This window comes from Octodon degus, unplaced genomic scaffold, assembly GCF_000260255.1.
Source record: "Octodon degus isolate 3935 unplaced genomic scaffold, OctDeg1.0 scaffold00102, whole genome shotgun sequence".
NCBI classification, from domain to species: domain Eukaryota; kingdom Metazoa; phylum Chordata; class Mammalia; order Rodentia; family Octodontidae; genus Octodon; species Octodon degus.
In genome coordinates, this window is record NW_004524678.1 from 616,746 (window position 1) to 628,849 (window position 12,104).

Consider the following 12,104-nt stretch of genomic DNA (forward strand, 5'->3'; position numbering starts at 1 on the left):
AGGAAGGTGTGTCTGGACACACACTTATTCTAGGGACTGGCAAGCCAGAGCTTCAGTGTGGACCAGCGGACTAGAGCCCGAGGAGCAGGTGCCGCAGTCTGAGTGTAATGCTCGCTCTTGCTGCAGCCTTTTGTTCCATGCAGACCTTCACCTGGTTAGACCAGGCCCACTCACACTGTGAAGGGCAATGTGCTGTCTCAGAATCCATCAATTTTGATGTGACGTTCATCCAAAAATGCCCTCCCCGGAGTATCTAGAGTAATGCCTGACCAAATATCTGGGCTCATGGCCCTGCCAAGGTGATGCACAAAAGTAGCCACCCATCCATTTGTCTGTAAATATTGACTGAGCACCGTCCATACACCATGCACTCTTCCAGGTGCTGAGAATACAGGAGAGAGCTGCAGAGATCACAGCCCTGCCTGCGGGTGGCTTGGGTGCTCCGGGAGAGGTGGTTGGTCAAGTAATGAGAGGATCTAGGAAGGAAAGTTAGACCAAGGTGGTGCCCGCTGAGCATAGTCTCCATAGTCAGTGAGAGGGGATGTCTTTCACAGTTGTCTGTACAAGCCCTCGCTGGGCGTTCTCTCAGGAGCCCTCACCTTCTCCCCACTTCTACTAGCATTATCTCTGCGGATATCCCCTTTATTCCTAAGCACCAGGTCCCTCATTGTTATGGATTAGGTCTAACATGCCCCCCAATTTTTATTTGCATGGAAGGTGATTGGATCAGGGGGTGCTGTCCATGACTTGAGGTTAGGGGGTGTGGACTGGTTAGAGGTGGGTCGCTGAGGCGTGACCAGGAAGGGTGTGTTCTTATTCCCAGCTTCCCTTCTGTCTCTGCTCTGGCTCCCATGCACTGAGCACCTTTCCCACAGCCAAGCCCTTCCACCATCTTGCTCCTGCTTCACAGCCTGCTGATTGGCCATGGGTGGACACCACAGGCCCAAATCTCTTCTCTGCCTTTAAGTGTGGATGTCAGGTATTTTGTTCAACAACAAGAAAAATAACCAAGACACCTCAGGACACACTGTCCCTCTCCTAGGGGTTAAACAAAGCCCAATCCCTTTGAGTACTGTGGAAATTCTGCCCCGTGTGGCCTCAGTGCACGTGAACACTGTAGGTCAGGTTGAAATCTGTTATCTGACTCCGTGACCAGAAGGAGCAGAGGGCTAGGGTAGAATAAGGCGTGTTATAGCCTTCCTTTGGTTTCCTGCATGGACCAGCTGTACCCAGATGTTCTCTTTACTGAATGACAAGTGCAATTTACACCTGTGTCATAGGTTTTGTTTTTGTTTTTGGGCTAATCTGGGGACTGACACCAAATTCCACAGGCCAGTTCCTTATAAAGTTTTATTGGTCCTCAGTCACACTCATTCACTGAGTGCTGTGTTTGTGACATAACATTGGCTACAGAGACCAATGGCCCCCAGAAGGCCCATGTGGTAAAGGCTCAAGCTTCTGCCTGTGGCACTATGGGTAGATGGTGGGGCCTTCAGGAAGTGTGGGGTCTAATGGAGGGAGGTAGGCCAAAGAGGCGCCTGACGCAGGATCCCAGGACTTGGGCTCCTGGTCTTCCTCTGTCTTTACTTCCTGGCTGCCGTGCTATGAGCAGCTGGTTCTGCTGTACCCTTCTACCACACTCTGCCTCACTCCAGGCCCAAAGGCACCATGGCTGAGTGACCTGGAGTGAAACCTCTCAAACCAAGCCCAGATAAATCTTTCTTTCAAGTGGCTATCTCAGATACTTGTGACAGTAACAGAAACCTGACTAAGATAGCCTACAGAGCCTAAGATACTTCCTGTTAATCCTTTACAGCAAACATTTGTCCATGCCTGACCTACTCTATAAGAGAAATGGGTATTTCTTCTAATAACACGATTGTAAGGTCTACTTTTTGAGAAGCAGCCATCCTGACCAAATTCAGACAACATTAGCAAGCATCCCTCACTTGTCACTATGACAACAAGCATCTTCCTCTACTTGGCTTGGCCCCTTGTGGATGGAGAGTGCCATGTAAGCCCTCAAGGTCTCTGCTTGGGCCATCTGGTTCCGTGCTGTCATAGCCACCTGCTTGCTCTCTAATCCCAGAGATCCTCCCCGGGGAGGAGGCGCAGGCGCTGAAGCTCAGCCCGCCACACCTGCAGCCTCCAGTTCATTTTTCCACATGTGACTCATAGCTGTTAGCAGAAATACGTGTGGTTAAAACAATGTGGAAGGTTTTTTAAACTATCAGAGGGAGAAGTGTTAACACATGTTCCTAGCCCGGGGAGTATTTTGAGAAGTGCTCAAAGAGAAATTAAACACGATCACTCTCAGTAGTTGCACTTGGATATATGTTTTATAAGCAGCTCCATATTAAATTTTTTTATAATATTAACACTAATGGATCTGACATATGAGTTGGAGAGAGAATGCTGGAATCCTAGAGTGGGGTGCAGTATCGCAAGAGCGCACTTCCTCTTTCTTGGCAAGCCTGGTTTAAGAATTTCTTCTGTGAGGACCATCAGGTACAGTGAATGATGCAGGCTGCTTCCCGTTGTGTCTTCTTTTGGCGTGTTGCCCCCTCCCATTTCATGTGGTCTTGTTGGGGCTGACGCATAAACACATCCTATTCCACTGGTCATGGTTATGAGTCACAATGCCCCAGACTGGAATGCGCTTCCTTGTCTCGTGGGTATTGCCTGCTGACATTCCCATCATCTTCTTTATCTTCCTGTTTGTTTTTACCCCCAAGTGATGCTGCATTCTTATTGACATTTGGATGGTGCCTGAGCTACTTTCTCCTGAGACATGACACCAGACATCCACAACTATGCGGTGTAAAGGTGTATTGTGGGCCACAATTTGTGGAGGTTTCAGTCCATAGCTGGCTGGCTTCAAGGCAGGGAGGCATGCAGAGGAGAAGTGGCTCATGGCATAGCATGGAAGCAGGAAACAGAGAGTGAGAGACCAAGGAGGAGGGAGGGAGAGGGACCCTTTGGGCCATGTCCCCAGGGGCCACTTGTGGCCACACTTCACCTCTCACATCACAGGTAGCTGTAGACTCATCAGTGGATGAATCCATGCACAAGAATCACACCCCAATGACACAATCCCCTCCCCAGAGCCCCACCTATGAGTTCTTTAGGGGCACATCTATCTATAAACCATGACAGACAGTTAGAAGGTAAATTTTATTTAGAATACTGCTTAAAATCTGTTCAACCCATTTGGTCTTCATAAGGCTACTCTGTCATTCTCTGTCAAGAGGTGGAGTCTTATACTCTCTTCTTGAGCCCAGGCTACTAGACTAGTAGAATGCAGGAGAGTGATAAATAATGAGCTCAATAAAATTTCACATGGATAGAACCAGTACTTATTGGGAGGTGGTGGAAAATTCAGGAGACTGGGATGAGTTGGAGGAAGTAGGGCACTTGAGTGTGACCTGGAAGAGTATATTTCTCTCTCTCTCTCTCTCTCTCTCTCTCTCTCTCTCTCTCTCTCTCTCTCTCTTTCTGTCTCTCTCTCCCCCCTCTCTCTCCCCTCATAAGATAAACAGTTTTGCTTTTACACACCCTTCTGCCATGAGCATCTGCCTCACCATGGGCCAACAGGGATGGAGCTAATCAACCATGGACTGCACTTCTGAAACTGTGAACCTAAGTAAATCTTTCTTCCTTTCAAGTTTTTTTTCCTCAGGTGTTTTGTCACAGTGACAAAAGTGGGCTAACACAGAGGCCATTGTTTATAATTTCCCTGCTTCTTCTTCTGTCCCTTGTGTGAAATGGCAGCCCCTCCCACCCTTCCTCAGGATAGTTCAGAGAGTCCTTGGTGACAGTCTCCGGGGTGCTCAGAGTTATGACACAAGGTGCCTTGTCTTCCAGCTCTCTGTCCTCCCCTCACTGGGGTAAGGTCAGGGCCCACAGCTGTGGTGGTGCCACATTCCAGATCCCACTCATGACCTACCCAACAAGCAGTGCCAACTGCACCTTCTGTGTGACAGCTGAAATTACTGACACAAAATTTGGCTAACCCTTGTACTTTCAAGTTTCCATGGAAATTTTAATGAAGTAGCTCTTTGTAGTGTCACTAGCTTTTTAAATCCATTGGCCGCGGGCCAAAGGACGTTGGGCCCAGCCCCTGCTGGGTGGCACTGAGAACATTCCATCCCCTCGGGCTCTGTTGTGCTGTCACTGAACCTGACTGGATTTGTGTACTTAGACTTTCTCTTCCCTTGGGTCAAAACACTTCCCAGGAGTCCCTTTCTGTCCCATAAACAAGCCTAGCAAGGTCGCCTCACCCTTCGCCACTGGGCCCAGGCATGCTGGAGTTCTCAGGGCTGAGCGGTAAGCTCAGGATGGCCGTGCATCTGGTCTGACATCTTGGTCCGGGCTTATGGTGCTCACAGGCATCACTGTTAAAGGCTCTCCTGCTTACTCTCAAAGGGTTGCGTTTGGAACAGTGACTCATGTGTGGTAGCTCTCTCTCTCAGGGAACTTTAAGACAGTGTTTTGGAAATAAAGCAGAATCAACAACACCTTTTAGAGCAGGCAAAAAATACACTACCTGGGGAAGAGGAGTGAGAGGTGTGGACACAAAGGGTCTCACAGGCCCACCGTGCCTCTCCACCCTGCGGCTGGCAGCTCCCTGGCTCCACCTACAGGCCCAGCTGCGCCCTGGTTGGGCTCTGTATCCCCCTTCCTGCAGTGAGAGGGGTGGGGCTGGAATGCAGCGCTCTGGAGCCCACAGAGGCTCCTAATTGTGGTGATGGTCTTGCCCAGCACCGGTTTTGGCCAGTTTTCCTCCCCTGGTTCTGCTGTGCGCTTGAGTCCCTTCTTACTTCATCAGAATTCTTAATGGGCCCCAATGATCTCTTGCCAGAGCCTCAGTTTCTGGCCTGCTCTCAGCATGGACCCTGGCTCTGGACCCTTAGTTGCACAACTCCTGCCACTCACTGCAGCATTCCCTAGGTGACCGCCTTCCAGGTCTCCTACACTTTGCACTTGGGAAGCCCTGTTATAATTTCTTGCCACACTTGCATGTTGGGGTTCAACCAGGAAAGTGGGGTGCTCCAGGAGGGAGGTCAAGGGCTTTGAAGACCAAAGGCCTGCGTTCGAGCTCTGCTCTGGTTAGCTGCAGCACCATGGACAGGCACATCGCGAGACTTCACTGGGTCAGCATCCCCACCTGTGCAGTGTGTGAGGTGCCTTTGTCACTGGTGATACATAAATTGATGTGGAGTGCAGAGGCCTCCTAGTTGATTCAGCATGCATCAGTTAGCTGAGGCTAGATCAATCTTTGGGCAAATCAGATTTCTGAACTGGAGGAACCCAGACTGTAAGAAAAAGAAGCTGGATGGGTCACCTTGGAGTAGCACAGTTGACTTACATCTTCATTGGAGGGGGAGGTCTGGCCAGGGGCGCTGTCATCTATCCCAATTGCTCTGAGCCAAGAGAGGTTTGAATCAGATCCCTTCCCACTGGGGGCACTAACTTGCCTCTTCCCATTGGTTTCAGGGAAAGAGGGAGGGAAATTTGCCAGGAATGGAGGAGGGTCTGACACTCAAATCTTTACCCTTCCACAATACTCAGTTCCCTTTAGAATCTAAAATCAGGAAGAGCATTATTTCATCACTTCAGATCGAAGTGAATTCAGAATGAGTGGAGAACACGTGTTTTAAGCATTCACAGTAATGACCTAAACTCTAGAACAGAAATTTACGAGGACACCCAGATGACAGTTCTGTTCTTCCTGGAAGGGGAGAAAAATAAGATTTCAGTAAACATCTCCCTCCGGTGCAGAAACACCCATCTTAGGGCTCAGATCGGATTCAATGAGTCAGGCTTCCACTTATTACGGTATGTTACAAACAATTTTCAACATTCCGAGTTGACTGGAGTCTCTATGGATTTGGCCAGCTTCTGGTGATCACGCACTTGGCTGTTAGTGGAAGCCGGGCCGCCAGATCCCTGCCGTGGTGACCCATGGCTGAGCAGCTCCAGTCCAGAAGGGACGTTGTTCAATATCACATTGCTCAATACCACTCTCCCTCCCAAGGTGGCCAAAGCCTGTTGACCAGAAAGAATATGGCTGTGTCCCTGTGCCCCCTTCAGCGTGTGCAGCCAACATCCAGGGAACAAGCGCTGATTTTACAGTGTCTTTCAGTCTGTTGCTTGGCCAGGGCTCATTCACACCTAGTGCCTTCATCAGGAAATCACATTCAAACCCGGTCTGTCTGATGAATTACTACGAAACACCGATTTTGTAGGAGGCTGTGAAGTCTGGAGACTTGGCCATTGCTCAGACAGACACTGGCATTTCCCACCTGAAGTATCTTTCCAGGCTTACCTGAGCGACTATTAGACAACCTGCCCAAACTGTAGCGGGCTTGTTCTTGTTTGAGGCCTGATCCTTTATTAGGAAGGCACTGGCAGAGATGCCGTCCTGGAACTTCCACAGGGACTGACTTGTGTATACAGTGGGGCTAATTTCTGTGTTCAGTGGGCTGGAAATTGTGTCTGATTTTTATTTTTTAAAATTTTATTTATTTTTTTGTGGAATTGGGGATTGAACTCAGGCCCTTGTGCTTGCCAGGGAAGCACTTATTCTACTGGGCCATCTCCCTGGCCCTGTGGCTGATTTTTAATAGCTAGTACTCACTGACTGGGTAAGTGAAGGGGGTAAGCCAACACAGTAAGTGTTGGGTCCGTTCTTTACTCCCTTTGATTTTGTTCACTTTAATGCAGTGGAGGCAGAGACTGTGTACCTTGCATCATGTGTGAGGCCATGTGCTCAATACCCTCCCCACCCAAACACACACACACACACACACACACATGTGTGCATGCACATGCACATATATAAGCACACACATACATGCACACACATACACATGCATATGCACACACAAATGCACAGAGAGAGGACAGTTTGAGGATTTCTCTACCCCACACGCAGGTGGAGGACAAGCGTGGCCACCGGTGAGCACCTTCATGGCCCTCCTCTCCAACCGTTCCCCTGGGCTTCAGTAGCCCACAGACACAGAGCCCTGCCTACTGCTTGCTGCCGGCCTGGCACAGTGCACCTGTGTCCCAATGTGGCCACAGCAATGCTCACCTCCTTCTTTTAGTCTGGAGGAGGTGGCTCCTCTTCTTCCTTCACTTCTCCTTGTCTTTCTCCTTCTTCCTTTTTCCCTCCCTCCCTCCCTCCCTCTCTCCTCCTCCTCCTTTTTCTTTTCCTTCTCCTCCTTTTCCCCCTCCTTCTTCCCGTACTGGGAATTAAACTTTGCTCTGAGCTACATCCTCATCCTCCTTAACTTCTTAGAGACAAGGCTGGACTGGACTCCTCAGCCTCCCAGAGTGCTGGGATTAGAGATGTGTCTCCTGAGGCCCACCGGGAGGCATCTTTTCTACATGGCAGACTCCATTTCTTCTGTAGTCATGTAGAGCACAGCAGTTCCTCTGTTGTCTGCCCCTTTGTCACTAAGAGCTTCTTCGGAGCCCATGGAAGAGCCATTGCTATGATATTCAAACAAATACTGAAACACACAGGCCTGGTCTTGTGCTCCTTTGACCCTCGCAGCCACGTTTCCAGTAGAGAGGTCTACACTAGGGCTCTCTACTTCCTCACTCTTTTTTCATTCTCTGTGAAATTAAGTTCATGAAAGAAATTGTTTGTGAAAAGAAGTTCATTTAGAAATAAAACACAAAATGAGAACAATAGACATATATCTTCTTTTTAGGACAAGAATGAGATGTTCATCCCCTCTTTGGGAGCTTGATGTCTTAGGATAAGAACAGAAACCCCAAATCAGATTAGATTTTGTGTTCTCAGAGCTTTCTGTTGGCCAAATCTCTTGGCCATAAAGGATGAGAACAGAGCCAGTCTTCTTACAAGCTTGCTCATAGCCCAGGGACTGTAGCCATTTGGGGCCCCTTTCTCTCCGTAGAGTGGAGCTTGCTTTGGGGGGATGTGCTGACCCATGCAAGGAAATGGTGGGTCCTCCACCACACCATTTGGTGGAAAGAACCAGCAAGAGGTTTGTCAGACTTCTTCCATTCAGGGAAAGCTCCTGTAAACTGGCTAAAATGAACAGTTCCAGACCCTTCTTTCCTCTGGTAAAAGAGCCTTCTATGAAGCCATTTCTCATCTCTCTACCACTGCCCCAAACCCAAAGCAGGACACAATGCCTGTTGACCTGGGTGTCACCCCATGCTCGGAGGTCTCTCTGTTGCTTGGACACTCTTCCCCCAGGGCTGGTGAATGTCACCTGCTCTATCTCATGGAACCTTTTTTTTTTTTTTTTTTTTAAAGAAAATCAGTCAGTTATAATAGGTATTTATTTTTATTTTTATTTTTTGGACGGAACCGGGGATTGAACTCAGGCTCTTGCGCTTGCCAGGGAAGCGCTTATTCCACTGAGCCATCTCCCCGGCCCCTCTTTAAATGTTTTCTAAGAACCAGTCTGTCCTGGCTCCATTGCTCAGACTCCTGCTGGGTCTCCTCTTTCCTTTGGCCACAATACTGCTCCTGTGACTTCAGCTGCCAGTCAGCTAGTGAGCCCTGTTCTCCTGCTTGGGCTCTCCCTGGCTTCCGAGTCTCCGACCCACGCAGACAACTCCCTCCCTCCTTCGTGGGCCCCAAGTGCAGGACCAACTTGGACAAGACTGAAGTTCTTGTCTCTGCCTCCACCTGGCTCCTCCTCTGTCTCCTTTATCCCCCACTTGAGAGTCACCCTAGCTCTTCTCTTCCCTTCACTGCCATATTTCATGGTGACTGAGCGTTGCCTTCGGCCTCCTTTATACCGGCTGCTTTGACGCGTTTCTTTCCATCCTCATGGCCACGGGCCCAGTGCCCGCTTTGCCACTTCTCCCTCCCTGAGATTTCCCTTTGCTCACCTGCTGTGGATCATGTGCTTCTTCAGTGGATTTTCTGTTTGCATGAATATGTCGATGATGCCAGAGGGCTTCCTTTAAGATCATTTCTGACCACATCCACTTCCCTGGATGTGAATGCCTTTGTTAGCTCCCTGCTGACCACAGCGTGGAGTTCAAACTTTCAGCAAGACAAGAACTGTTCGTTGTCTCTGCTTCCTACATGATGCAACTTGGCTGTCTTAGGCATCCCAGCCTCAGAGTCTCGCAATGAAGGATGACCCACAGGGACTGTCACAAACTGAACTTGTGACTCCATGCAGGGAGCAAGGACTGCTAGCAGCTGCACAGTTTTGTTCCCCTCCCCCAAACCCGTGTTGACATCTTGACTCCCAGTCGATGACATTGGTAGGTGAAGGTTTTGAGAGGTGAGCGCATCGTGGGAGTGGAGCCTTCATGATGGGATCACTGCCCTGGTAAAGGAGACTCTACTCTGGGAAGCTGAGGCGGGTGGACTGCAAGTCCAAGCCTGGATGGGCAACTTAGTGATGTATTGAGACCCTACATCAAAAAGCTGAGGAATTAGCTCGGGCCAAGGGCCCTGGTTCAACCCCTAGTAGTGGAAAGAAATTGGAGAGAGGTTGTAGAAAGCATTCTCGCCCCATCTATCAGGTGAGTCACAGCAAGAATACAGTAAGCCAGCCCCAGGCAGCAGGAAGTAGGAGGCAGCGCTCCCCAGACAGGTCAGCTGGGGCCGCCATCTTGGACTTCCCAATCTTCAAAATAGGGTCAATAAATGTTCGTTCTTTAGGCCATCCAGTCCTTGCTATGTTTGTTTTAGAAATTTGAACGGACCAAAACAACTGCTTCAGCCAATTTTTGCAGGATAGGAATTGGAATTTGGGTCCAGGGAGGCCAAATTAACTTCTACTTTTTTCCATAAGCTAGGTTTTTATGTCAAAATTTCTATTTATTGTGTTGGAAACAAATTTTAAAAATTAAAGAACACTGTATGGTTGTGTGTGTGTGTGTGTGTGTGTGTGTGTGTGTGTTGTTAGTGAATGAACTGAACTACTTTCCCTTGCCCTTTAGTTTGAGATAGGGTCTCAGTAAGTCACTAAATTGCCCAAGTTGAGCACAAACTTGAGCCCCTACTGCCTCAGTTTCCCAGAGTTCTTGGATTACAGGTATATACTACTATACCTGGCTTAGTAGTTTATTTTGAAAGTGAAAACACACACACACACACACACACACACACACACACACACACACAACTCGATCTGTGTACCAGATTAGGCACATCCATCCATGTAAGACTGTGCAGATGGGTGCTTCCTTCTAGAATCTCCCTCCGAATTCTGCACCTCACACATGGAATTGCTCAACATGGTGTGGATCTGACCCCTGCTCTTTGCTTTAATCTGGCTTGTCCCCCTTGGAATGCCTTTTCTTCTTCCCCAGTTCCTTCTACCCCTCCTTTGTCTGGACTTTCCCCATAAGTCCCCTCTCTCTGGACTCCGTTGATGTCCCTGTCATGATGCTAGGGAGTGTCTTTCCTTTGCATCCACACAGATTCTGCACAACTTTCTGTGGCACTGCTTGTTTCTGTCACGCCACCTCTAGACTCTCCGCTCCACAAGGACGCATTCCCTGATGTACGTACCCATGTGTCTTTAGGGTCTCACACAGCAGTGGAAACATAGCAGATGCTCAAGAAATATTTGCTGAATGACCCAGATAGTACTCCACTGCTAAGATGGATAATTGAAACCCACTTTAGTGTTTAAAAAAATGCCAGAATGACACTTGATGTTTGAAAACTTAATGCCATTCCAGCAGCATTGTGAGCATTGGAAGCTGTCTGAAGATGGTCCCCAGCGAAGTGTGCCCCACACCCTAGTTATCATGTTCTTGTGTTGTTTCCTCCTCTGGAATCTGGGCTGGCCCGTGACTTTCTCTTTGACCAGCAGAAAGGGGTGGAAATGAGGCTAAATGACTTCCGAGTCTGAGTCCTTTTGCCTGGTGCCTTGGAATGCTTGCTCCTGGGGCACTCTGTCTGGGACCCCAGATAGGTGCTGGGTGATGCACAGGTCTCAGAAAGAGGCTGAGTGCAGGCCACATATGTAGGCCCCAGCTGGGTGGGCTGTCAGCCAAGATCTGGCGTCAGCTGCCACCCTGCCGGGGAGCGTGCAGAACACCGAACTCAGGGCAGCTTTCAACTGTAACTGGATCCACCAGCTCATGCGACATGCTCAGGTGACACTTGCCCAGCAGGACCCGGCCCATCCACAGAGCTGCGGGGGATACTCATAAAATCAGGTTTGAAACCAGTAAGTTCCGGAGTGCTTGTCAGGCAACAAAGGATAGCCAGGACCTTTGAAGGGAGGGAAATATTATGCTTGAAATTATGAAGTTAAGAAGAGTTTAAACTGTCTGGATGTGCTGATCTTGGCAATCTATGCTATTTATTTCACAAATAACCTGTAGCCCTCACACTTTCACAACTATTCTTAAACACAGAACTGCCTTTGCATAGTTAGATGTTACTGAAATACTAGTGCATTTGTTGTGACAATCTCAGTTACGTTCTCTGCCAGTTCTTCCCCATCACATCTTCATCCAGTACATAACAGAGTGATCAAAAAATGACAGTAAATTCCATTCTATGGGAGCCAGTGCATTGTTCATTTTATTAGAATGGAATTGCAGAAGAATATTTTTACCATACTTTCTATGCAGCAGTCATTCTCCAGGTTTTGGTCCGTAATCTCCATTTACTTTTTGTCTATGGGATGCTTCTGCGCTTTACATTAAGCTATAATTCACACACAATAAAACCCACTCTTTTTAGTATATGGTGAAACATGTAGATAGCTGTGTAACCTGTGCCACAACAGTGCCATCGCCCCAAAATCTTTTTGCCCCTTTATAATTAAGCCTCTTTCCACTCAAGAGGACACTAATCCTTGCAAAAATAGCTTATTCAAATAAAATTTGTAGAATGTAAGATCGGCCACTTTAAAGTCAACAAGCCAGTGGCAATTTAGTACTTTCACAAGGTTGGTGGTCACCACCTCCATCTACTTCCAAAACTTTCCCTTTACTCTAAAGTAAGACTTATGGTTTTCTCCCCTGCGTCCTATCCCCATGCCTGGCTGCTAGCGGTCTACATTCAAGCTCCATGGAGTGTTCTGTTTTTTTTTTTTTTTTTAATTTTATTTATTTATTTATTTATGTGTGTGTGGCCA